Below are 26,353 nucleotides of genomic sequence, written 5' to 3' on the forward strand. Positions count from 1 at the left end.
TGTGTCTCAAGAAAAAATGTTTTTAGTTATATCCTTTGGTTTTAAGAACGTCAGATATACATATTTATGTCAAAAGTTACAGTATTACCTTTGTGGCACCATTTAAAAACGTCCACAAACGTTCTGTGTTTGCTGGGACTGTATTTATTTAAAATAAAAATACGTCAGATAGAAAGAGTTTCGCATTGCTATTATATTTACCTTATAAAGCCTCTCTATAAAAATGATATGCCACTGCGTATTATGATTGTTTTATAATAAATATTGCATAAATACTTTAAAAAAGCATTTCATAGCAACAGATAGTGCCAGTCGATGCGTTACATGAAGTTATTGGGCCCCCCACCACAATAGCTGCAAACTATTATGTTAAAAAATTCAATTTAATACGGAATATGAACAGATTTCTAGTACATATTACATTGCTTAAACCACTCGACTACTTTCCTTTATAGTATATTTACGAGTGTCAAATTAATGTTTGGAGTGTCAAACCCAACACAATATGGCTGAGGCTCCACTATTTAACCGTCTTTTCGTATTCTATGAAATATCACAGGTATTGTTAATGCTTGTAATGTTCATTACAAAAGATAGACATACATTTGATGCTATTTTTCATATTAAAATCTAATTTGAGGTCCGAAAAATATATCTATAAAAATCTATAACAGGTTAGAGCCATACAAATGCAAGTATGCCTTTTTCACCAGTAATCAACTGAATGCCACAGAAAATGGAATCTTTACTTTAGCTACAGAAAACGGAGCAAAGCCAAGGGGGGATGACTGGAATAAACAGTTTCCAACCTGACTCTTCTCGCACATAAACATGTCTTTCTTGACCTCATTTCAAATTATATAGAGTACTGAAAGCTCATTTTCCATAGCAAATATACTAAGGAACTCATTTTACGACTAGAACGCAAACTAGGACCCCTCATTCAGATTCAAAACACGAGAATTATTGACTGAACATTTCCACACATTCAAGCACACAGGACTCTTTAAAGCTATCTTAACTTCTTTAAAACCCTAATATGACCCATCTCACATGCAGATCCTGTTCTATGACTCGCCCTTCATGTCAATGTACCCCACAGTATCATGCAAATTCAAGATAAGGCTTACTACATCTATATATCCAACTTTGTCTTTGTAAGGAATCTTGACCCCCCTTCTATGCTTGACCTCACTGGGGTAATCATAGGTAGGGGGTCCCTATTGCCGACGTCATGTCACGTGACACCCCCGCGACAAATAAGGAAAATTTCACCTGATTGGCCCATGACCCCGAGACAGAAAGAGAATTTTTCTACTCGGCTCCTGATTGGTCAAAAAATCGCGCCCCGTTCTCAACGCTCACCTCTGACCATTACAGAAAATGGAGCTGTGCCCAAGGGCTCCCTATACTATTCAGTCATAGCCTCATTAAAGTACTCCAAAAACTTCTATATTCGCTTTCAACTGTGTTTCTTGGTTTGAATCTATTGAACATTCACCCTCTGATCCATTCAAAAGTAAGGGCCCCCAAATTGATACCGTAGTACTCTCGTAACACCCCCGGGCCAAATCGTGAATTTTGCTCATGCCATTAAAATACTCCAAAAACGTTTATATGCCTTTCACCAGTGTATTTTTTGGTTTGAATCTATTGAACATGCACCCACTGATCCACTCATAAGTAGGGGACCCCCTTCTTGATGCCTTAGACTCATCTTAAAAGCACGAGAAAAAACAGGTTAGGATAGGGCACCAGTTCCTCAGGTACACCCTGGGTGCTGGGCCCCCGAGACCCCATGGGGGAACGGACCACCCCACCCCCACCTGCCAGCCAGGTGCGCGCTGACTGTGCCCTAACCTAACCACCTAAAATAAGCTGTTGGTCGAATCCGCCCGCCAGGGTCGAGTCGGCATGGAAGTGCCCAACCGTTTCTGAAAATCAATTCCCCATGTGTCTCCTTTTACACTACTCGAGCGCAGTTAAAAGCTCTTATTATAAGTTATTACTCTGTAGGGGAAAGACATACTGTGCGCGCTCCGTTAAAATCGTGACATTAACCGGGATTTCTTAGGACTACAGCCATGGATTACTGATTACAGACATCACAAAGTGCATAGTGACCCACTGGAAAATTGAAAACAGTCAATAACAATGGAATTTTGTGTTAAATAGAGAATAAACGGGAGACCACGTGGGAACCAGAACAACGAGGCTTTGTGTACATGTGTGTAGGCGATATGAGGAAAAAAATAGTGAACAGTCATTCGTGGAACAGTGAAGTGGAACGGATATAACAACACACATATAAGTTGGAAGTGTAGGAAAATCGTGCATAGAATATTATAAATATAGAATACTAGAAATATAGAATAGTGGCAAGAGGTGGCATCAGCTAGGCTGTGTTTACACAAGCCACGAGGCCTACCCCAGGGCACGTCCCACAGTGATAAAATACGGAAAATATATAGTGTAATATGGAAATGTGGATCTAGGAATTAGTAATAAAGTGAGTGAGTACCATTGCAAGCCGGAAATTAGGCAGAAAATTCCTTGTAAGAATACAAGCAAAGAATAAATCAGTGTTATAAATCGAGTAACTGGAAACTGGTGACATCAACCTGGGACAACAAGAGGTCACCTGTACCGACCGGGGCCCAGCTTCGCTACCCTACGCTAAGTACCTGCCATAAAGTTTGAACAAAATAACATACATAATATTACAAATACACGGTATACATATGATATTATATATATTAAATATATAAATACATACATATAATTTTATAAAGAGTTAAAAGGACTGACATCAATAAGTGATCCATACAGTGAAGCACAAATACACTACAATACATCAGACAATGGAGAGGTGTAGCGAGTGTTTGGGAGTATTGGAAAAACGTAATGCAGGCGTCAAGTGTTGCATCTGTAACATAAGATTTCACCTGGGCTGTGCAGAATTATCTCCAGGATGCACAAAAAGGCAAGGAATTTACTGGGTTTGCAAAGATGACATTAATGTTGGAGAACATAACTAAATTGATGAAAAACATTCCCGAGTCAGCGATTTTCATTCACAGAAAAGCTACCAGTGATATATGAGGTACAGAGTAATGGTCTGTACCTCAGGGTACAGTCCTTGCACCACTGCTGTTCCTTATTCTCATATCAGATATAGACAAAAACACAAGTCACAGCTTCGTGTCATCCTTTGCAGATGATACAAAAATCAGCATGAAAATTACCTCTGCTGAAGACATTGATAAACTACAAACAGATATTAACAAAGTTTTCGATTGGGCAGCAGAAAATAACATGAGGTTTAACAATGATAAATTCCAGGTACTCAGATACGGCAAAAATGAGGATCTTAAACATAATACAGGGTACAAAACACAATCGAATCTGCCCATAGTAGGAAAACAGCATGTCAAGGATTTGGGAATAATGATGTCCGACGACCTAACGTTTAGGGAGCATAACCAAGCAAGTATTGCGTCAGCCAGAAAAATGATAGGATGGATTACGAGAACCTTCAAGTCCAGAGATCCCATCACAATGGTTGTACTCTTCAAATCACTTGTGTTGTCCCGTCTTGAGTACTGCTCAGTACTCACTTCCCCTTTCAGAGCAGGAGAGATTGCTGAAATTGAGGGAATACAGAGAACATATACGGCACGCATAGACGAGATAAAGCACCTAAATTATTGGGATCGTCTCAAAGCTCTCCAAATGTACTCACTAGGAAGGAGACGAAATAGATACCAAATAATATACACATGGAAAATACTGGAGGGACAGGTCCCAAATCTGCACAGTAAAATAACAACGTACTGGAGTGAACGACATGGAAGAAAAAGCAGAATAGAACCAGTGAAGAGCAGAGGTGCCATAGGCACAATCAGAGAACACTGTATGAACATGAGAGGTCCACGGTTGTTCAACGTCCTACCAGCGAGCATCATAAATATTACAGGAACAACCGTGGACATCTTCAAGAGGAAACTAGATTGTTTCCTTCAAGGAGTGCCGGACCAACCGGGCTGTGGTGGGTATGTGGGCCTGCGGGCCGCTCCAAGCAACAGCCTGGTGGACCAAACTTTCACAAGTCAAGTCTGGCCTCGGGCCGGGCTTGGGGAGTAGAAGAACTCGCAGAACCCCATCAACCAGGTAAGATGATTGAGCAGAACAGCAGTGGAGACCTCTGGCCATGAGTCCCACAGCCAGGCCGGGTGGGGGATTCTGCCAATCCTAACCACCCCCCCCACTTCCTCAATATCAAAATTAGGCTCAGTCTTGGGTGAGTGCACTTGTGAGGTGACGTATTTGTGTTTTCCAGCTTAGTTGTTGTTGTGTGACTTTCAGGGGCAGACAGCCGTAGTACTCTCAATTTCCTGTGTGGTGATTCACATTGTTGTATTCATGTTGATATTTAACATCTAATGATATAGTTGAATTGTGTTACCCATTTGTGTGAAGACCTAATAGTAAATATATAATTAATTAACTTGTTGATGAGAATTGACATTAATTTAATTTAAATTAAATTACATCATTACGGAGTCAGAGGTCACTCCCTGCAATATCTTCAGTCTTACCTTACTGACAGGCTCCAGTATGTTTCTGTGAATAATTCCATTTCTCCTACACTACCCATCAACATTGGTGTTCCACAGGGCAGCATACTTGGCCCTCTCCTCTTTCTCTTCTACATTAATGACCTTCCAAATGCCTCCCAACACCTCAAACCAATCTTATTTGCTGATGACACAACTTTCATTTTCTCCAGTCCTGACCCTCTTGCTCTAAATGTCACTGTGAATTCTGAACTAAATGTAGTCCATCTTTGGCTAACTGCTAACAAACTCACCCTTAACATTGACAAAACTTTCTATCTTTTGTTTGGTAATAAATCTTCATATACAATTAATTTAAGAATAAACAATATACAAATCAGCAGTAAAATTGATGGTAAATTCCTTGGTGTCCTCATCGATAACAAACTGAATTTCCAGGGACACATTCTAAATATAACAAAAAAAGTTTCTAAAACTGTTGGCATTCTTTCTAAGATCAGATATTATGTACCTCGCCCTGTCCTGGTGATGCTCTATTACTCTCTCATCTATCCTTATCTCAACTATGGTATTTGTGCTTGGGGTTCTACTACCCAAAATCATTTACGTCCTCTAATTACCCAACACAAAGCTTCTATTAGAATAATATCTAACTCTGGCCCCAGACAGCACTCGGTACCCTTACTCAAATCTCTGAATATGTTAGATATTAAGTCACTGCACATCCTCTCATGTGTACTCTATGTATTTAAAACTCTGAATTGTAATGTCAATCATGACTTTAAAAGCTTCTTTAGAAGGTTGTAACAGAACCCATGGGCACCACACCAGAAACAAATACCTATTTGATATTCCAAGAGTACGACTTAATCAAACTACAAATGCTCTACAAATCAAGGGACCCAGAATGTGGAATGACCTTCCCAATCATGTCAAAGGCTGTACCTCTCTCAACCAGTTTAAGATGAAAACTAAGTACTACCTAATTAACTCCATGTAACCTACCTTACCCCTAAATGTCAACCCATGTCTTACTATTTTTAAACAATGCTGTTTGCTGACCAACTTGTATATTGGCTATGTTCTACCATGTTCCCCCCCCCCCCTTTTTTCTTTTATTTGATTTTTAATTATATTTTTTCAACGCAATTTATATTTTAAGCTCAATTACTATTAAGTTTTGATCTAAGTGTTTTCCCCCACCTCACCTTGCCCAAAACGCTATGCGTACTAGTTGCTTTAGGTATTGTATGTACTAGCTCTATCTATAAATCAATCAGAACGTTTGTAACTGCATCTATGTATGTACTTTTCCTATATAAAATAATAATATTATTATTATTATATTATTGTTATTACTATTATTATTAATTTCGATCCTTGGGTTCCCTATGATAGTTTGAAGGTTGGAGGGAGAGAGAGTTCTTTGATGCTTATGGACGTAGAGGCTTGATATTTTGCGAGTTCATACTTGCAGTTGATACATGAACATCTTTGATATTGTGTAGTACAGGAAAGTTCCTTTCTTTGTCTTACATAGGATTACTAGAATGGATGGTGGCAGCAGAAAGTATTAGAGTTCTCTAGAGTTACTGGTAGCTGATAGTAGTGGAAAGTACGCCATAACGTGTCCGTTTTGCTTTTTTCGAGGGACACGTTCTGGCGTACCTGTTTTTCGTTGCAGTTTTAAGGGGACACGTTCTGGCGTACCTGTTTTTCGTTGCAGTTTTAAGGGGACACGTTCTGGCGTACCTGTTTTTCGTTGCAGTTTTAAGGGGACACGTTCTGGCGTACCTGTTTTTCGTTACAGTTTTAAGGGGACACGTTCTGGCGTACCTGTTTTTCGTTACAGTTTTAATAGGACACGTTCTAGCGTACCTGTTTTTCGTTACAGTTTTGATGGGACACGTTCTGGCGTACCTGTTTTTCGTTGCAGTTTTAAGGGGACGCGTTCTGGCGTACCTGTTTTTCATCTCAGTTTTGATGGGACACGTTCTGGCGTACCTGTTTTTCGATGCAGTTTTGATGGGACACGTTCTGGCGTACCTGTTTTTCGTTGCAGTTTTGATGGGACACGTTCTGGCGTACCTGTTTTTCGTTGCAGTTTTGATGGGACACGTTCTGGCGTACCTGTTTTTCGTTGCAGTTTTGATGGGACACGTTCTGGCGTACCTGTTTTTCGTTGCAGTTTTGATGGGACACGTTCTGGCGTACCTGTTTTTCGATGCAGTTTTGATGGGACACGTTCTGGCGTACCTGTTTTTCGTTGCAGTTTTGATGGGACACGTTCTGGCGTACCTGTTTTTCGTTACCCCAGTGGGCCATGCACAGACATTGCTAATGGTCAATGACGTCACCCCCGTCTTCATCTTCCCTGTATAAGTCCGTTTTCTGTTATAGTGTAATTATTCCCATTTTCAATATTTATAGCAAAGGGGGATTCAAATGCTGCCTTCTGTCAAGTCTAATGTGCAATGGCGTTAACCATTATAAGCTCGTTTTTTCACAATTAGGTATTACCATACGGTTTCCCATTGTCTAAGATCATTTTATAGCTAAGATTACATAATAATAACATAAGAAATGAGTTCAAACCCTGTTTACAGAACCGGTATTTACCCAGGTCTTTTTCCTAAATATAAAACTTATCCAGTTCATTTCCTATTCTGTTTCATGTTGATACGTATAATAGGTTAATAATATTCCCCTTTACTATGACCATTCAGTCACACCTCTATCATGTGACCCCTATTTCTTCTTCGTCGTCGTCGTTCTAGAGAAAGTAATTTGAGCTTTGACAATCTTTCTTAAAGGATCGTTTATTATACAAAGGGCAAAAAATAAAACTGCTATCAGTCGTTTATATTAAAAAATAGAGGCCTGGGCATTTGTGATTTCAATGCGAGTTCGGTAGTGACCCTATCCTTATGCGCGTCTCACATTCGCTCAAAACATTCCTCCCACACCATACTGTAGCATTTAACAAATAAAAAACTCATTCAGTAAAAGCAAGCCTCTCATATTTTGAAATAAAGCCTTCTGCAGATACCGCCCTTTGTGACGTCATCATCCCTAATGTGGCGCGAGGCGCGCTAAATGCGGATCCCAGGAGGTTCACACATAAGTGTGAACTCTTAATCTAGCTTAATACCTCAACTGTACTCTGTGCTTCATCAAAGTTGATATTCAGCTACAATAGCTCGTATTTTCGCTCATTACTTATATTTTCTGTTATTCAAACCTTCCTAACCTAACCTAACCTATCATATTATATATAACAAACAAATACATTCTACAGAAAAGTTATTGTTGTTGTTTAGTGACATCGTGAAAAGCGACCTCAGGTATAGGGATAAGGTATTGCTGGCCATTAGCACATAGGTATGAAGGTATTACTGCACCTTACTGGTCAACTATGTATGACGTCACCAGACAACCAATGCGACCTTTGGCGTTCTACTGGCATATGTATTTAATGTTATTATTCAAAAATAACTAGACTAACCATCCCCACCTAACCTAATCAGAGGACTAAGAATATACATTTTAGTCATCCACAACTGTAATCATTATTCAGTGATAAGTTCAAAAGTATAACAGAGGCCCAAATGTCGTACTGCAATTTAAGCCGAATCGTACATCTGGCAGCATAGCAGGTGAGCTGAACATAAGAATAAAGGTAACTGTACAGGTCCTATTGGCCCATACGAGGCAGCTCCTATATATTTCCACCCAATCTCATTCATGTCCACCCTATGCCTAAAACAACCAAGGGATCCCACTTAAAGTATTAGTTTACTATAATAGTTTTAATAAATAGCTATCATTCTAGTTTTATACACAACAGCAATTATGAAACCCTATAGCTAGATATTCTACTATAATCCACAAGTAGTTACCACACATCTGGCAGTACAGCAGATTAGTGGCTGTGTTCATAGGCTAGTCAACTGTCCTCACATCCATCAAATAGATATCCAAATGTCGCACCTCAATTCATCCATCTAGCAACTCAGCTGGATGTTAGCCACTATATTCATAGGCTAATCATTTCTACACCTCAAAAAATCCTAGTCTTGCTACGCAAATCAGGTAACTTGTTTCTAAACCAACAGTCGCAAATACAATCATGCGTACCTACACATACTTCAAAACCTATGCATTCATAGAGAATAGCCTAGTTTTTTTGCCACCATTTCCCCATTAATCAGATGTAATTTATGCCATACACACAGAAAATACAGCATTTACACGCCAAATAAGCCATTTATGCACAAAATATATTATTTACACTCAAAATATGCCATCACATAAAAAAATATGAAATTTTCATACAAAATATGTCAGTTGCATACAAAAATATACCATTTACACAATATTGCATGTACACTCAGAGTATGACATTTACACAAAGTACAGTATTTTGCACAAATATATCAAAAGTCTGATGCATTTAGACAATCAAAAATGCGCTTTCACTAAAATTACACAATTTCACAAACATAATTTTCACAAAATACCCACACATTGACTCATAAACCAAAATACACTTACACCACTGAGATCTATTTTATCAGATTACAGAGCTTACACAAAATACACAATTTTCACACACAAATACAGTTGCACCAGTTCCACTTCCACAAAAATTATTATAAAACATGGACAATTATTACACAGTTTGTGTAATTATTTTACATCTTTGCACAATTAATACAAGAAAACTTGCTATATAATTACTCGACTTGCACAATGACAATCAATACGCAAAGGTATAAATAAACAATTCGTCCATATGCAATTACACAACATGCGCAATTAATACACATCTTATACAAATATTACACATCTTTCATAATTATTACACAACTTGTACAAATACATATCTAGCACAAATACATACAATACATAACTACCCCAAATATGAAAATACACAACTAGCATAAATACACGATTTACACAAATACAATTGCGGCATTTACACAACTTGCTCAAAAATATAATCAATACACAACTTACCAAAATATGAACAATACATAACTAGCACATATTCCTTAAATACACAACTATGCAATTTCCGCAAATACACATACAAAAACATATACAATTAATACATACAACTTGCACAAAACAATACACAATTTATAGAAATATAATCAATACATATTTGCAATAATCATACAACTTATGCAAAATACATAATCTGCACAATTAATACACAAGTATATTAATTGTGCTATATATGTACAAACACAACCAACTAGGACAAACAATACACAATTTGCATGATATTTTTCTGGGTATATATAGGACATTAATTATAATATGCTGAGTTTAACCAACTCCCCAAAAGTCAGAATTTCACATATAAAAATTGTTCATATGACTTCCGATGAGCTCAATATATAACACATTCTTTTTCCATTAGGATATCAACATTATTAGCGCTAAACTATTCATCTAACATATGTCCACTGTTTTTATGTCTTATTAATACCTTCCTTGTTACATTCTCTCCAATCAGGCCACCATATTTATGTATTTATTCAAACCATCTAACAGACTTATTTGTTCTAGCCTTAGTTATGTTAGGGCAGGTGGGGTTAGGTGAAGTCAGTATTGTCTATGATAATTTTAGACAAATTTGGTATATCTTATCAAAATGCTTCCTGTTAAAACTTAAATTCATCTAAATCTATCAAAAAAATACTTATACTACGCAAATTTGACTAAATTCAACCTAGCTAAACTTACTAAATATGAGCATCCCATATCCTCACATACAAGCCTATCTCGCCTCTGTCCATACATTATATGAATCTGCCATATAGCACGAACCCCAAATAGGAAAATTTACACTATTTCATAAACATACTAGTTCATTAGCCTAAGATATTATATATGTCCTTCCCTACACGACCTCACCTAACCTGACCTAGCATATCCAACCCTGGATTTGGTTAAAGTTGGCGAAATTTATGCTATGCCACCTAAATTTCACCAAATTTAAGGCAATTTCCACCAAATATACCCAAATGTTGCGTAGCATAGCACTGCCAAAGCCCATTTTCTCCTATTCCATACTACCCTACACAACCTCACCTAACGTGACCTAGCATATCGAAACCCGGATTTGGTTAAAGTTGGCGAAATTTATGCTATGCCACCTAAATTACACCTAATTGAAGGCAATTTCCACCATATATACCCAAATGTTGTGTATCATAGCATCGCCAAAGCCCATTTTCTCCTATTCCATACTACCCTACACAACCTCACCTAACCTGACCTAGCATATCCAAACCTGACCTAGCATATCCAAACCTGGATTTGGTTAAAGTCGGCGAAATTTATGCTATGCCACCTAAATTCGACCAAATATACCCAAATGTTGTGTATCATAGCATCGCCAAAGTCCATTTTTACCTACATTTTCTCGTATTCCATCCTACCCTACACAACCTCACCTAACCTATCCTAGCATATCCAAACCTAGATTTGGTTAAAGTCTGCGAAATTTAAGCTATCCCACCTAAATTCTATCTAATTTAAGGCAATTCCCACCAAATATATCCAAATGTTCTGTATCACAGCACTGCCAAAGCCCATTTTTACCTACATTTTCTCCTATTCCATCCTACCCTACGCAACCTTACCTAACCTATCCTAGCATATCCAAACCTAGATTTGGTTAAAGTCGGCTAAATTTAAGTTATCCCATATAAATTTGACCTAATTTAAGACAATTCCCACCAAATATACCCAAAAATGTTTTTGGAACATAGCACGGCCAAAGCTCATTTTAGCTGAGTTTTCATCTATTCCAACCTGCCCTAGACAACCCTACCCAGCCTCTCCTGGCAGATCCAAAGTCAGATTTGCATATAGTTGGCAAAAAATTTATGCCTTTCCCACCTAAATTTATCCTAATTTAAGCCAATTTCCACCGAATATACCCAAATGTTTTGTATCTTAGCATGGCCAAAGTTCATTTCACCCAAGTTTTCACCTATTTCATCTTACCTTACACAGCCATACCTAACCTGACCTAGCATATCCCAAGCTAGATTTGATTAGAGTTCGTGAAATTTATGCTTACTCGCCTAAATTCAACCTAATTTAAGACAATTTCTACCCAATATACCCAAAATGTTTTGTTACATAGCTCAGCCAAAGACCATTTTAGCTGAGTTTTCACATATTCCATCCTACCCTACATAGCCTTACCTATCCCTGACCTAGCAGATTTGATTAAAGTTTGGGAAATTTAAGCTATAGCCATCAAATTGGAGACAATTTCCACCAAATATGCCTAAATGTTGTGTATCATAGCACAGCCAAAACCCATTTTACCAGCATTTTCGCCCATTCCATCTAAACCTGGACCTAGCCTCTGATACTACATATACTCAGAGAAGTGATGTTTTTTTTGGATATGAGCCTAAATGCCCGTGCCTAACCTGCAAGAGTCTTGGAGCTTTGTTGAATATTTTATCTATTTTTCTTCGAAAACTCAAGTTTTGGATATGAACCTATCCGCACTGTGCCTAACCTGCTAGGATCTTTGTTGAACATTGTAACCATATTCATAGAAAAGTGATGTTTTGGATATGGACCTAACATCCCCTCTCCTTTAAAACTTGGAACTGTGTTCAATATTGTAGATATAGTGTTGAGTATGTGTTTTGTTTTTACACATCAACCCAACCGTCCTTGACCTAACCTCCCTTTATCTAACTTCAAATTTATCGCAAATATGGAAGGAACGTGTTGTTTGTGCAACAACCCAACCGTCCTTGACCTAACCTCCCTTTATCTAACTTCAAATTTATCGCAAATATGGAAGGAACGTGTTGTTTGTGCATCAACCCAACCGTCCTGGACCTAACCTCCCTTCATCTAACTTCAAATTTATCGTAAATATAGAAGGAATGTGTTGTTTGTGCATCAACCCAACCGTCCTTGACCTAACCTCCCTTCATCTAACTTCAAATTTATCGTAAATATGGAAGGAATGTGTTGTTTGTGCATCAACCCAACCGTCCTGGACCTAACCTCCCTTCATCTAACTTCAAATTTATCGTAAATATGGAAGGACGTGTTGTTTGTGCATCAACCCAACCGTCCTGGACCTAACCTCCCTTCATCTAACTTTAAATTTATCGTAAATATGGAAGGACGTGTTGTTTGTGCAACAACCCAACTGCCCTGGACCTAACCTCTGATACACGAATCTTGGTTCAACATTGCATCATACTCGTAGCATATTTTTTTTTCACATAATTCAACCATCCTCAACCTAACCTCTATTACCTGGGGGGAGGGAGGTTAATGGAAAATATGATAATAATGGGAATTTTCTCTACATCAGTTCAACTTAACCATCCTTAACCTAACCTTAGTTAGAAAGGGATATAACTCACCAAAACTATTTAATTACCATTTACCTTATTTTCCTTATCCTAACCCATAACCAGAGGGTTTAGACCCCCCTTTACCTCGAAATTATACAATATATTTAAGGTAGGAATATATTTTCACATATAAACCTAACATTCCCTAATTTAACCCTATACTCTAATTTCGAGGTAAAGGGGGGTCTAAACCCTCTGGTTATGGGTTAGGATAAGGAAAATAAGGTAAATGGTAATTAAATAGTTTTGGTGAGTTATATCCCTTTCTAACTAAGGTTAGGTTAAGGATGGTTAAGTTGAACTGATGTAGAGAAAATTCCCATTATTATCATATTTTCCATTAACCTCCCTCCCCCCAGGTAATAGAGGTTAGGTTGAGGATGGTTGAATTATGTGAAAAAAAAATATGCTACGAGTATGATGCAATGTTGAACCAAGATTCGTGTATCAGAGGTTAGGTCCAGGGCAGTTGGGTTGTTGCACAAACAACACGTCCTTCCATATTTACGATAAATTTAAAGTTAGATGAAGGGAGGTTAGGTCCAGGACGGTTGGGTTGATGCACAAACAACACGTCCTTCCATATTTACGATAAATTTGAAGTTAGATGAAGGGAGGTTAGGTCCAGGACGGTTGGGTTGATGCACAAACAACACATTCCTTCCATATTTACGATAAATTTGAAGTTAGATGAAGGGAGGTTAGGTCAAGGACGGTTGGGTTGATGCACAAACAACACATTCCTTCTATATTTACGATAAATTTGAAGTTAGATGAAGGGAGGTTAGGTCCAGGACGGTTGGGTTGATGCACAAACAACACGTTCCTTCCATATTTGCGATAAATTTGAAGTTAGATAAAGGGAGGTTAGGTCAAGGACGGTTGGGTTGTTGCACAAACAACACGTTCCTTCCATATTTGCGATAAATTTGAAGTTAGATAAAGGGAGGTTAGGTCAAGGACGGTTGGGTTGATGTGTAAAAACAAAACACATACTCAACACTATATCTACAATATTGAACACAGTTCCAAGTTTTAAAGGAGAGGGGATGTTAGGTCCATATCCAAAACATCACTTTTCTATGAATATGGTTACAATGTTCAACAAAGATCCTAGCAGGTTAGGCACAGTGCGGATAGGTTCATATCCAAAACTTGAGTTTTCGAAGAAAAATAGATAAAATATTCAACAAAGCTCCAAGACTCTTGCAGGTTAGGCACGGGCATTTAGGCTCATATCCAAAAAAAACATCACTTCTCTGAGTATATGTAGTATCAGAGGCTAGGTCCAGGTTTAGATGGAATGGGCGAAAATGCTGGTAAAATGGGTTTTGGCTGTGCTATGATACACAACATTTAGGCATATTTGGTGGAAATTGTCTCCAATTTGATGGCTATAGCTTAAATTTCCCAAACTTTAATCAAATCTGCTAGGTCAGGGATAGGTAAGGCTATGTAGGGTAGGATGGAATATGTGAAAACTCAGCTAAAATGGTCTTTGGCTGAGCTATGTAACAAAACATTTTGGGTATATTGGGTAGAAATTGTCTTAAATTAGGTTGAATTTAGGCGAGTAAGCATAAATTTCACGAACTCTAATCAAATCTAGCTTGGGATATGCTAGGTCAGGTTAGGTATGGCTGTGTAAGGTAAGATGAAATAGGTGAAAACTTGGGTGAAATGAACTTTGGCCATGCTAAGATACAAAACATTTGGGTATATTCGGTGGAAATTGGCTTAAATTAGGATAAATTTAGGTGGGAAAGGCATAAATTTTTTGCCAACTATATGCAAATCTGACTTTGGATCTGCCAGGAGAGGCTGGGTAGGGTTGTCTAGGGCAGGTTGGAATAGATGAAAACTCAGCTAAAATGAGCTTTGGCCGTGCTATGTTCCAAAAACATTTTTGGGTATATTTGGTGGGAATTGTCTTAAATTAGGTCAAATTTATATGGGATAACTTAAATTTAGCCGACTTTAACCAAATCTAGGTTTGGATATGCTAGGATAGGTTAGGTAAGGTTGCGTAGGGTAGGATGGAATAGGAGAAAATGTAGGTAAAAATGGGCTTTGGCAGTGCTGTGATACAGAACATTTGGATATATTTGGTGGGAATTGCCTTAAATTAGATAGAATTTAGGTGGGATAGCTTAAATTTCGCAGACTTTAACCAAATCTAGGTTTGGATATGCTAGGATAGGTTAGGTGAGGTTGTGTAGGGTAGGATGGAATACGAGAAAATGTAGGTAAAAATGGACTTTGGCGATGCTATGATACACAACATTTGGGTATATTTGGTCGAATTTAGGTGGCATAGCATAAATTTCGCCGACTTTAACCAAATCCAGGTTTGGATATGCTAGGTCAGGTTTGGATATGCTAGGTCAGGTTAGGTGAGGTTGTGTAGGGTAGTATGGAATAGGAGAAAATGGGCTTTGGCGATGCTATGATACACAACATTTGGGTATATATGGTGGAAATTGCCTTCAATTAGGTGTAATTTAGGTGGCATAGCATAAATTTCGCCAACTTTAACCAAATCCGGGTTTCGATATGCTAGGTCACGTTAGGTGAGGTTGTGTAGGGTAGTATGGAATAGGAGAAAATGGGCTTTGGCAGTGCTATGCTACGCAACATTTGGGTATATTTGGTGGAAATTGCCTTAAATTTGGTGAAATTTAGGTGGCATAGCATAAATTTCGCCAACTTTAACCAAATCCAGGGTTGGATATGCTAGGTCAGGTTAGGTGAGGTCGTGTAGGGAAGGACATATATAATATCTTAGGCTAATGAACTAGTATGTTTATGAAATAGTGTAAATTTTCCTATTTGGGGTTCGTGCTATATGGCAGATTCATATAATGTATGGACAGAGGCGAGATAGGCTTGTATGTGAGGATATGGGATGCTCATATTTAGTAAGTTTAGCTAGGTTGAATTTAGTCAAATTTGCGTAGTATAAGTATTTTTTTGATAGATTTAGATGAATTTAAGTTTTAACAGGAAGCATTTTGATAAGATATACCAAATTTGTCTAAAATTATCATAGACAATACTGACTTCACCTAACCCCACCTGCCCTAACATAACTAAGGCTAGAACAAATAAGTCTGTTAGATGGTTTGAATAAATACATAAATATGGTGGCCTGATTGGAGAGAATGTAACAAGGAAGGTATTAATAAGACATAAAAACAGTGGACATATGTTAGATGAATAGTTTAGCGCTAATAATGTTGATATCCTAATGGAAAAAGAATGTGTTATATATTGAGCTCATCGGAAGTCATATGAACAATTTTTATATGTGAAATTCTGACTTTTGGGGAGTTGGTTAAACTCAGCATATTATAATTAATGTCCTATATATACCCAGAAAAATATCATGCAAATTGTGTATTGTTTGTCCTAGTTGGTTGTGTTTGTACATATATAGCACAATTAATATACTTGTGTATTAATTGTGCAGATTATGTATTTTGCATAAGTTGTATGATTATTGCAAATATGTATTGATTATATTTCTATAAATTGTGTATTGTTTTGTGCAAGTTGTATGTATTAATTGTATATGTTTTTGTATGTGTATTTGCGGAAATTGCATAGTTGTGTATTTAAGGAATATGTGCTAGTTATGTATTGTTCATATTTTGGTAAGTTGTGTATTGATTATATTTTTGAGCAAGTTGTGTAAATGCCGCAATTGTATTTGTGTAAATCGTGTATTTATGCTAGTTGTGTATTTTCATATTTGGGGTAGTTATGTATTGTATGTATTTGTGCTAGATATGTATTTGTACAAGTTGTGTAATAATTATGAAAGATGTGTAATATTTGTATAAGATGTGTATTAATTGCGCATGTTGTGTAATTGCATATGGACGAATTGTTTATTTATACCTTTGCGTATTGATTGTCATTGTGCAAGTCGAGTAATTATATAGCAAGTTTTCTTGTATTAATTGTGCAAAGATGTAAAATAATTACACAAACTGTAATAATTGTCCATGTTTTATAATAATTTTTGTGGAAGTGGAACTGGTGCAACTGTATTTGTGTGTGAAAATTGTGTATTTTGTGTAAGCTCTGTAATCTGATAAAATAGATCTCAGTGGTGTAAGTGTATTTTGGTTTATGAGTCAATGTGTGGGTATTTTGTGAAAATTATGTTTGTGAAATTGTGTAATTTTAGTGAAAGCGCATTTTTGATTGTCTAAATGCATCAGACTTTTGATATATTTGTGCAAAATACTGTACTTTGTGTAAATGTCATACTCTGAGTGTACATGCAATATTGTGTAAATGGTATATTTTTGTATGCAACTGACATATTTTGTATGAAAATTTCATATTTTTTTATGTGATGGCATATTTTGAGTGTAAATAATATATTTTGTGCATAAATGGCTTATTTGGCGTGTAAATGCTGTATTTTCTGTGTGTATGGCATAAATTACATCTGATTAATGGGGAAATGGTGGCAAAAAAACTAGGCTATTCTCTATGAATGCATAGGTTTTGAAGTATGTGTAGGTACGCATGATTGTATTTGCGACTGTTGGTTTAGAAACAAGTTACCTGATTTGCGTAGCAAGACTAGGATTTTTTGAGGTGTAGAAATGATTAGCCTATGAATATAGTGGCTAACATCCAGCTGAGTTGCTAGATGGATGAATTGAGGTGCGACATTTGGATATCTATTTGATGGATGTGAGGACAGTTGACTAGCCTATGAACACAGCCACTAATCTGCTGTACTGCCAGATGTGTGGTAACTACTTGTGGATTATAGTAGAATATCTAGCTATAGGGTTTCATAATTGCTGTTGTGTATAAAACTAGAATGATAGCTATTTATTAAAACTATTATAGTAAACTAATACTTTAAGTGGGATCCCTTGGTTGTTTTAGGCATAGGGTGGACATGAATGAGATTGGGTGGAAATATATAGGAGCTGCCTCGTATGGGCCAATAGGACCTGTACAGTTACCTTTATTCTTATGTTCAGCTCACCTGCTATGCTGCCAGATGTACGATTCGGCTTAAATTGCAGTACGACATTTGGGCCTCTGTTATACTTTTGAACTTATCACTGAATAATGATTACAGTTGTGGATGACTAAAATGTATATTCTTAGTCCTCTGATTAGGTTAGGTGGGGATGGTTAGTCTAGTTATTTTTGAATAATAACATTAAATACATATGCCAGTAGAACGCCAAAGGTCGCATTGGTTGTCTGGTGACGTCATACATAGTTGACCAGTAAGGTGCAGTAATACCTTCATACCTATGTGCTAATGGCCAGCAATACCTTATCCCTATACCTGAGGTCGCTTTTCACGATGTCACTAAACAACAACAATAACTTTTCTGTAGAATGTATTTGTTTGTTATATATAATATGATAGGTTAGGTTAGGTTAGGAAGGTTTGAATAACAGAAAATATAAGTAATGAGCGAAAATACGAGCTATTGTAGCTGAATATCAACTTTGATGAAGCACAGAGTACAGTTGAGGTATTAAGCTAGATTAAGAGTTCACACTTATGTGTGAACCTCCTGGGATCCGCATTTAGCGCGCCTCGCGCCACATTAGGGATGATGACGTCACAAAGGGCGGTATCTGCAGAAGGCTTTATTTCAAAATATGAGAGGCTTGCTTTTACTGAATGAGTTTTTTATTTGTTAAATGCTACAGTATGGTGTGGGAGGAATGTTTTGAGCGAATGTGAGACGCGCATAAGGATAGGGTCACTACCGAACTCGCATTGAAATCACAAATGCCCAGGCCTCTATTTTTTAATATAAACGACTGATAGCAGTTTTATTTTTTGCCCTTTGTATAATAAACGATCCTTTAAGAAAGATTGTCAAAGCTCAAATTACTTTCTCTAGAACGACGACGACGAAGAAGAAATAGGGGTCACATGATAGAGGTGTGACTGAATGGTCATAGTAAAGGGGAATATTATTAACCTATTATACGTATCAACATGAAACAGAATAGGAAATGAACTGGATAAGTTTTATATTTAGGAAAAAGACCTGGGTAAATACCGGTTCTGTAAACAGGGTTTGAACTCATTTCTTATGTTATTATTATGTAATCTTAGCTATAAAATGATCTTAGACAATGGGAAACCGTATGGTAATACCTAATTGTGAAAAAACGAGCTTATAATGGTTAACGCCATTGCACATTAGACTTGACAGAAGGCAGCATTTGAATCCCCCTTTGCTATAAATATTGAAAATGGGAATAATTACACTATAACAGAAAACGGACTTATACAGGGAAGATGAAGACGGGGGTGACGTCATTGACCATTAGCAATGTCTGTGCATGGCCCACTGGGGTAACGAAAAACAGGTACGCCAGAACGTGTCCCATCAAAACTGCAACGAAAAACAGGTACGCCAGAACGTGTCCCATCAAAACTGCATCGAAAAACAGGTACGCCAGAACGTGTCCCATCAAAACTGCAACGAAAAACAGGTACGCCAGAACGTGTCCCATCAAAACTGCAACGAAAAACAGGTACGCCAGAACGTGTCCCATCAAAACTGCAACGAAAAACAGGTACGCCAGAACGTGTCCCATCAAAACTGCAACGAAAAACAGGTACGCCAGAACGTGTCCCATCAAAACTGCATCGAAAAACAGGTACGCCAGAACGTGTCCCATCAAAACTGAGATGAAAAACAGGTACGCCAGAACGCGTCCCCTTAAAACTGCAACGAAAAACAGGTACGCCAGAACGTGTCCCATCAAAACTGTAACGAAAAACAGGTACGCTAGAACGTGTCCTATTAAAACTGTAACGAAAAACAGGTACGCCAGAACGTGTCCCCTTAAAACTGTAACGAAAAACAGGTACGCCAGAACGTGTCCCCTTAAAACTGCAACGAAAAACAGGTACGCCAGAACGTGTCCCCTTAAAACTGCAACGAAAAACAGGTACGCCAGAACGTGTCCCCTTAAAACTGCAACGAAAAACAGGTACGCCAGAACGTGTCCCTCGAAAAAAGCAAAACGGACACGTTATGGCGTACTTTCCACTACTGCTGATCAGGTACAATGCCTTGTTTTTGTAGCACCTAGGTGATCAAACACCGAGGTTACAAGGTTTTGAATTGGAGAAGTTGCAGTAGGAACTCTGCGGAAACTCTAGAATAGTTAACTAAAGGCCGGGCTAATGAACAAAAAGAGAGCCATTACCCCCGGGTCCCGTTACATTAGTAAAGCCACAAACATATGTGTGTAATGCTGCAAATTAGTCCCAGATGATATTGTAGAATATTAGTCCCAGATGACACAGTAGCATATTAGACCCAGATGACACTGTAGCATATTAGACCCAGATGACACCGCAGCATATTAGTCGCTGATCACACCGTAGCATATTAGATTCAGATGACACCGTAGCATATTAGTCGCTGATCACACTATAGCATATTAGTGCCAGATGACACCGTAGCATATTAGTCGCTGATCACACCGTAGCATATTAGTCACCAGCTCACACCATAGTACAAACAGGAGCTGCCTGTATAGGCCAATAGGCCTTACTTCAGTTACCTCCATTCATATGTTCTTATATGTGCATGGTTCTGAAATCTTTGTGTATGGACTTAGGTGTGTCATGTTGGGTCTCTCTGATGAGTCTACAATACCAGAAGGCCATTGCTATCACAAGGATCGACGTGCATCAAAACTGTAAATTGCTTAGCTAAATGAATTGTGGGGTTTAGTCCCTCAGCTTATCATGTGCCTATAAATAAAACCATTAATAGGGTTTTGAATGGTCAAGAGTGGCAGATGCAGTTTAATGCTGTCAAATATAAGGTTTATAGGCTAGGTAATGATGATAGAGTTACAAGATAGGAGCTAGATGGTGTTAAGATTACGAAAGGGATCTGGGAGATATGATTAGTAAGAATTTACAACCAAAAAATCCATGTATAAATGTTCGTAATAAGTCAAATAGGACACTGGGATTTATTTATCGAAGCGTTAGTAATAAGACACCTGGTTTTGTACTTCAGCTATATCTTGCTCCGGTGAGGCCCCATTTAGATTCAGATTCAGATTCAGATGTTTATTCAGGTAAGGTATATACATACAAGTGATGTTACATTAATGGATTGATATATAGATAGAGCTAGTACATACAATGCCTAAAGCCACTATTACGCAATGCGTTTCGGGCAAGAAAACATTAATATCTAGAACTTAATACTAATTGAGCATAAAGAATAAAAGATGTTGAGAACAAATACAAATAAAGATAAAAAAAAAAAGGGGGAACATGACTGAAAAAGCAGCACAAATACAATAGGTTGACAAACAGTGTTGATTAAAAAAAAAAAGAAGAAAAAAACAGACATGGGTTGACAATAGAGGAGTGAGGTAGATTACAGGGAATTTATTAGGTAGTGTTTAGTTTTTATCTTAAACTGGTTGAGAGAGGTACAGTCTTTAACATGGTTGGGAAGGTCATTCCACATTCTGGGCCCCTTGATTTGCAGAGCATTTCTAGTTTGATTAAGACGTACTCTAGGAATATCAAAACTGTATTTATTTCTGGTGTGGTGCTCATGGGTTCTGTTACAACCTTCTATGAAGCTTTTAAGATCAGGATTGGCATTATAGTTTAGCGTTTTATATATGTATAATACACATGAGAGAATGTGCAGTGACTTAATATCTAACATATTAAGAGATTTGAGTAGGGGTACCGAGTGATGTCTGGGGCCAGAGTTGGATATTGTTCTAATAGCGGCTTTGTGTTGGGTAATTAGAGGACGTAAGTGATTTTGGGTAGTAGAACCCCAAGCACAAATACCATAGTTGAGATAAGGATAGATAAGGGAGTAATAGAGAGTCACCAGGGCAGGGCGTGGTACATAATATCTGATCTTAGAAAGAATGCCCACAGTTTTTGAAACTTTTTTTGATATATTTAGAATGTGTCCCTGGAAATTCAGCTTGTGGTCAATGAGAATGCCAAGGAATTTGCCATCTAATTTGTTACAAATTTGGGTTTTTGTTACAAATTTAGATTATGCAGTTCAGTTTTGGCCGCCATATCATAGAATGGATATATATTCACATAATCATTTATATAGGGGGGGGGGTACCACCTCTGGTGCAATTGTAGGGACCCACAGCCTCAAAGAAGGGAACACAGAGCATTCAGAAAAAACTTGCCATTTAACTCTGAATACGTATGAATGTTCATGTCTCCTACCACCCCTTTTTTATGTTGTACACTTTATTATACAAGGTTACACAGTTACATATCTGATTGTTTATAAACAGAAAACATTAAGAGGAAATACGGGAAAGTTTGTTTCCTAGAGGCTGTAAATTTCTTCGAACTCCTCCGACTCCAGGCAGGAACCGAGGATTCAGCAGGCATTCCCCCTCTGGATCGCTACACTGAGGTGCTGGAAGAGAAACATTGACGCTCTAGGGGCTCTGGTAGTGTCAATGAACCTGGAACCAAGATCTTTAAGAAACCTTCTTGCGCTCTTTCCCCCATGGACCTATGGTCTCAGGTCCTAATGGAACGAAGTTGTAACGGTGATCTATTTCCCTGTACTTGGTTGACTTGTCTCCTTCTCTGTGGCTCCTGCTGCGGCTCCTGCTTGGCCGACAGAGACGTCAATGTATGTGATTGCCAGGGTGGATACGCAAGTGTAGTCCCACGCCAACTGTCTGCCACCCTTCCAAGGGCATAGTCTGATTCCATCTGGTCGGCCGACAAAGATAGCAGAGTTACAGTTCAATAGACTGGGGCTCTCTCTCTCTGCTGGACACTGGGCAGAGGCAAGGCTCCTTTTAATGTTGTCATTAACTTCGTCGTGTCTAGAATATCAACCGCCAGATTTTCCACAGTGTAGGCCATGCAGTCTATATTCGTCTGCCTCTGCCTTGCCACAAATATGCCTATGAACAGTGTGGGTAGAGGCAGCAAGTCGGAGAGCGACTGCATTACCGAGCTGCTGCGGATCAAGCCGTGTGCCTGTCGCAGACATAGGGACTGCCGAAAGGAAGTCCCCTGCATGGGGAGCCTTCACAGTTATGAGGCGTGCACGATCACTGGGGGTTGTTGCTGTCTGCAGCAAAGCTGTGGCTTCTTCATCTGCAAAGGGGCTGACCCAGCTGGATTGTTGCTTCGCTTTCAACATGGTTGGTCTGAGTGCTGGGTCTGCCATGGTAGCCTATTTGATGTCGCATTCCGTGTAGTGGAAGTCCTGTATCCCTGCTAAGTCACACAGGTTATCAGGTATGATAACCTTAACCAGGTCATCTGATGATGAGGAGGAAGACAGGAAGGCTGGGACAGCAATTTGGGTGGCAATGCGGACACTCAAGTCACCGAGCCTGACAGGAAGAGTAGCTTGTTTCCCCTGGCATTCATTGAGGGAGAGGATGACAACTTTTTCTAGTATGGTCTTTAGTAATATGTCATACTCTTCAAGCTTTGGGCTGTCGTAGGATGAGACGCACCTCAGAAAGTATGCTAGCCTCGGAAGGGATGGGCATTTAGTGAGGAGATAAAAAGTATCGTGGACATCAATATCACCTATCCTGTCTTCCATCCTCTTGAGGTCTGTCATTTTCTTATCAAAGATTTCCTCGATGGCGTAAGACCCGAGGGGGAAGGGGGCTCCAAGGAGAGTGCTCTTCACAGCCCTAATGACATGGGATCTGGGCAAGGCAGACCTTATTCTAGCTATGATGTCTGGGTTGCTCCTTTAATTTTCAGAAGTCTTCCAAGAGGTGGTCTAGGGGGGCAGCTATAGTGCCATCACCCAAAAACTAGATGTTGAACTTGCTGCACAAGCTTTCAGTAATTTCTTTTAAGACTGAGCAGAAAAAAAGAGGAGCTAGAGGATCACCTTGCTGAACATCGTCACATGATCTGATTTCGTGTTCGCCAAAGAGCAATTTTAATTCATCACTTTGGAAAGATGGTATGAACGGGTAGAGGGCCCGGAAATGGCGATGTATGGCACAGAGCACTGCATCTCTTCTGGCCATGTTAAAGGCATTCCTAAAGTCCAGTTTGAGTAGGACCTTTTCGTCAGAAATGTTGGTGATGTATGCTCGTGCTGCATGAGCAACTGCCTCACAGCCTTGGGGGATCCCAAATCCTAGCTGAATTGGTTTCAGCAATTCAATTGCTTGCTGGCTGACAATCCTCGTGGCAGCGTTGGCAACCAGACGTCGGAGAGTGTTCCCTGATGACCTCAGGTATATCACCAGCCAGGTACTCATTGACGAGCCTTGTGAGTTTCACAAGAAGATCTTGTGCAGCATCACCAACCGCAGGATTCAACATTTGCTTGATGTGTTAAGGTTTTAATCCTGGAAAACCACCTTCTGACCTAGGTGGAAAAAAGGGCTGCTTTGTAGACCTCAGATTCATCAACAGTTAATGGGTGTGAACTGGCCTCGGCTGGTGGCGGTACGATTTGTCGACTCCTGAGGCTCTGGGTGGGTGCTTGCTTTGCAGGACTCCTGCTGTGTCAGAGTTTCTAGGACCAATTTTCTCGTCACTGGTGAGGACTCGAATAACACTTGCAGTATTTCCCTCTTCAATTTTCTTGGAGATATGTGCTCTGACTTTGTGCGTTTCCGATGTGTTGTAGTTACCATTTCTGCGATGAGTGTGTTTTGCTTGAAGAGGCATACTCGCCTGAGTGCGATAGATGAATACCCATATGCCTTGGGTATTTATCTATCGCCCTCAGGACCGAGGATGCAAGTGATTTGTCCCTCCTTCGAGGGACGGTGAGGGATACATTACCAAACAAAAGGATATTATGCCATGCTTGAATGTTTTCCAGCGCGTCATTGACCCTTTTCAGAAGAGTAGAGGGTTTGGCTGCTGCACTAGGGTGGGCTGCTTTTGGGATGTGTGGAAATGTTCTAGCAGACGTCGCTATGATCGCTGGAGTGAGGTCTTCAGATGAGATTAAGGTAATGGGAGTGTCTTCCCTAATCGTTAATTGTAGTTTTCCATTGCTTCCCTTTGGAGGCTGGTGGGACCCCTGCATTTTGCCTCATTGAAGGTCTGTAAGCGGATAACACCACCGTTAGTGTTTATGGTGGTGTTTTTGTTGCATACTCGGCAACAATCTCTTTTAGGAGTATTTGTTGGAACCTCAAGGCTTGTGGACTCCTGCCCGACTGCTGGGATTCCTTCCATTTCAACTCTTATTCTATAGAAAGGGGGGGCAAACATACTGGGTCATGGCCGAGTTGGCTTGTGCAGCGGTTATGTATCATTTATATATATTATGAACTACAGAGGACCCAGGACTGAGTCTTGAGGCACTCCACTTACGACTTTTTCCCACTCTGACTTAACCCTATTTATACTAACTCTTTGTTTCCTTTGGTATTGCCATGCCCTAACCAACTTAATATAGCACCCCCAATACCATGAGCCTCTATATTTTTAATCAGTCTTTCATGTGGCACTGTATGTGTACCTTGACTTTAGCAAAGCTTTGCTAAAGTCAAGGTACACAACATCACAAACCTTACCACTATCAACTGCCTCAACTATGCTGGAATAAAATCATCTGAACTCATCTGAACAAATCCACAAGGGCCGTGACGAGGATTCGAACCTACGTCTGAGAGCATCTCAGATGCTGCCTTAATCGACTGAGCTACGACATGGTAAAAAGAATTGCAACCAGAAGTTCTACTGAACTTACTTGGATCCTGCAAGGATCTTGGATTCATTTGATGCATCACGCTATTGTGATTTCTGTGTGTAATGAAGTAAGGGTGGAGAGGTAGAACGGCCTATTGACATAGCTCGAGTGCATGGGAGAATTGTGTAAAACCCTGGTTTGTGTCTCGGAGAGGCTGCAGAATCCTTATAAGTTCAGTAGAACTTTTGGATGCAATTCTTTTACCATGTCGTAGCTCAGTCGATTAAGCTAACCAATTGTACGAATTCTTATTCTAAACTAACTTCCCCATTCTTACTCTTTTTGTACCAAGCTCTCTTTCTACCTATAACGTTCTTCAGCTTTTTATGTCAATCATTTCGGGTCATTATTATTCGATCTATTCAATTTGTATGGTATACAACGTTCCTGTGCTGTATGGTTCTGCATCCATATTGTATACAACCGTAGTGTGTGTACTCTTGCATTTACAAGCTGATTTCCCAACTGTAGTGCGCACCGTGTACACCATTGAGTCAGCTGTGGAATTAATTCTTTCAGAAAATGAATAAATCCACTAGGGTAATGAGGAGGACACGAACTTACGACCTTAGCATTACCAAGCCACATACTTTACCACTAGACCACTGTGACTCGTAAAAAC

The 26,353-nt window shown here is 39.0% G+C and overlaps 1 protein-coding gene across 1 annotated transcript in view; it reads left to right on the top strand.

Annotated features, from left to right (window-relative positions):
* LOC138365321 (peptide transporter family 1-like) overlaps positions 1 to 26,353 on the top strand; it is a 58,862-nt gene that overhangs the window by 23,994 nt on the left and 8,515 nt on the right. The window lies entirely within an intron of this gene.

Source organism: Procambarus clarkii, chromosome 16 (genome assembly GCF_040958095.1).
Source record: "Procambarus clarkii isolate CNS0578487 chromosome 16, FALCON_Pclarkii_2.0, whole genome shotgun sequence".
In the NCBI taxonomy this organism is placed as follows: Eukaryota; Metazoa; Arthropoda; class Malacostraca; order Decapoda; family Cambaridae; genus Procambarus; species Procambarus clarkii.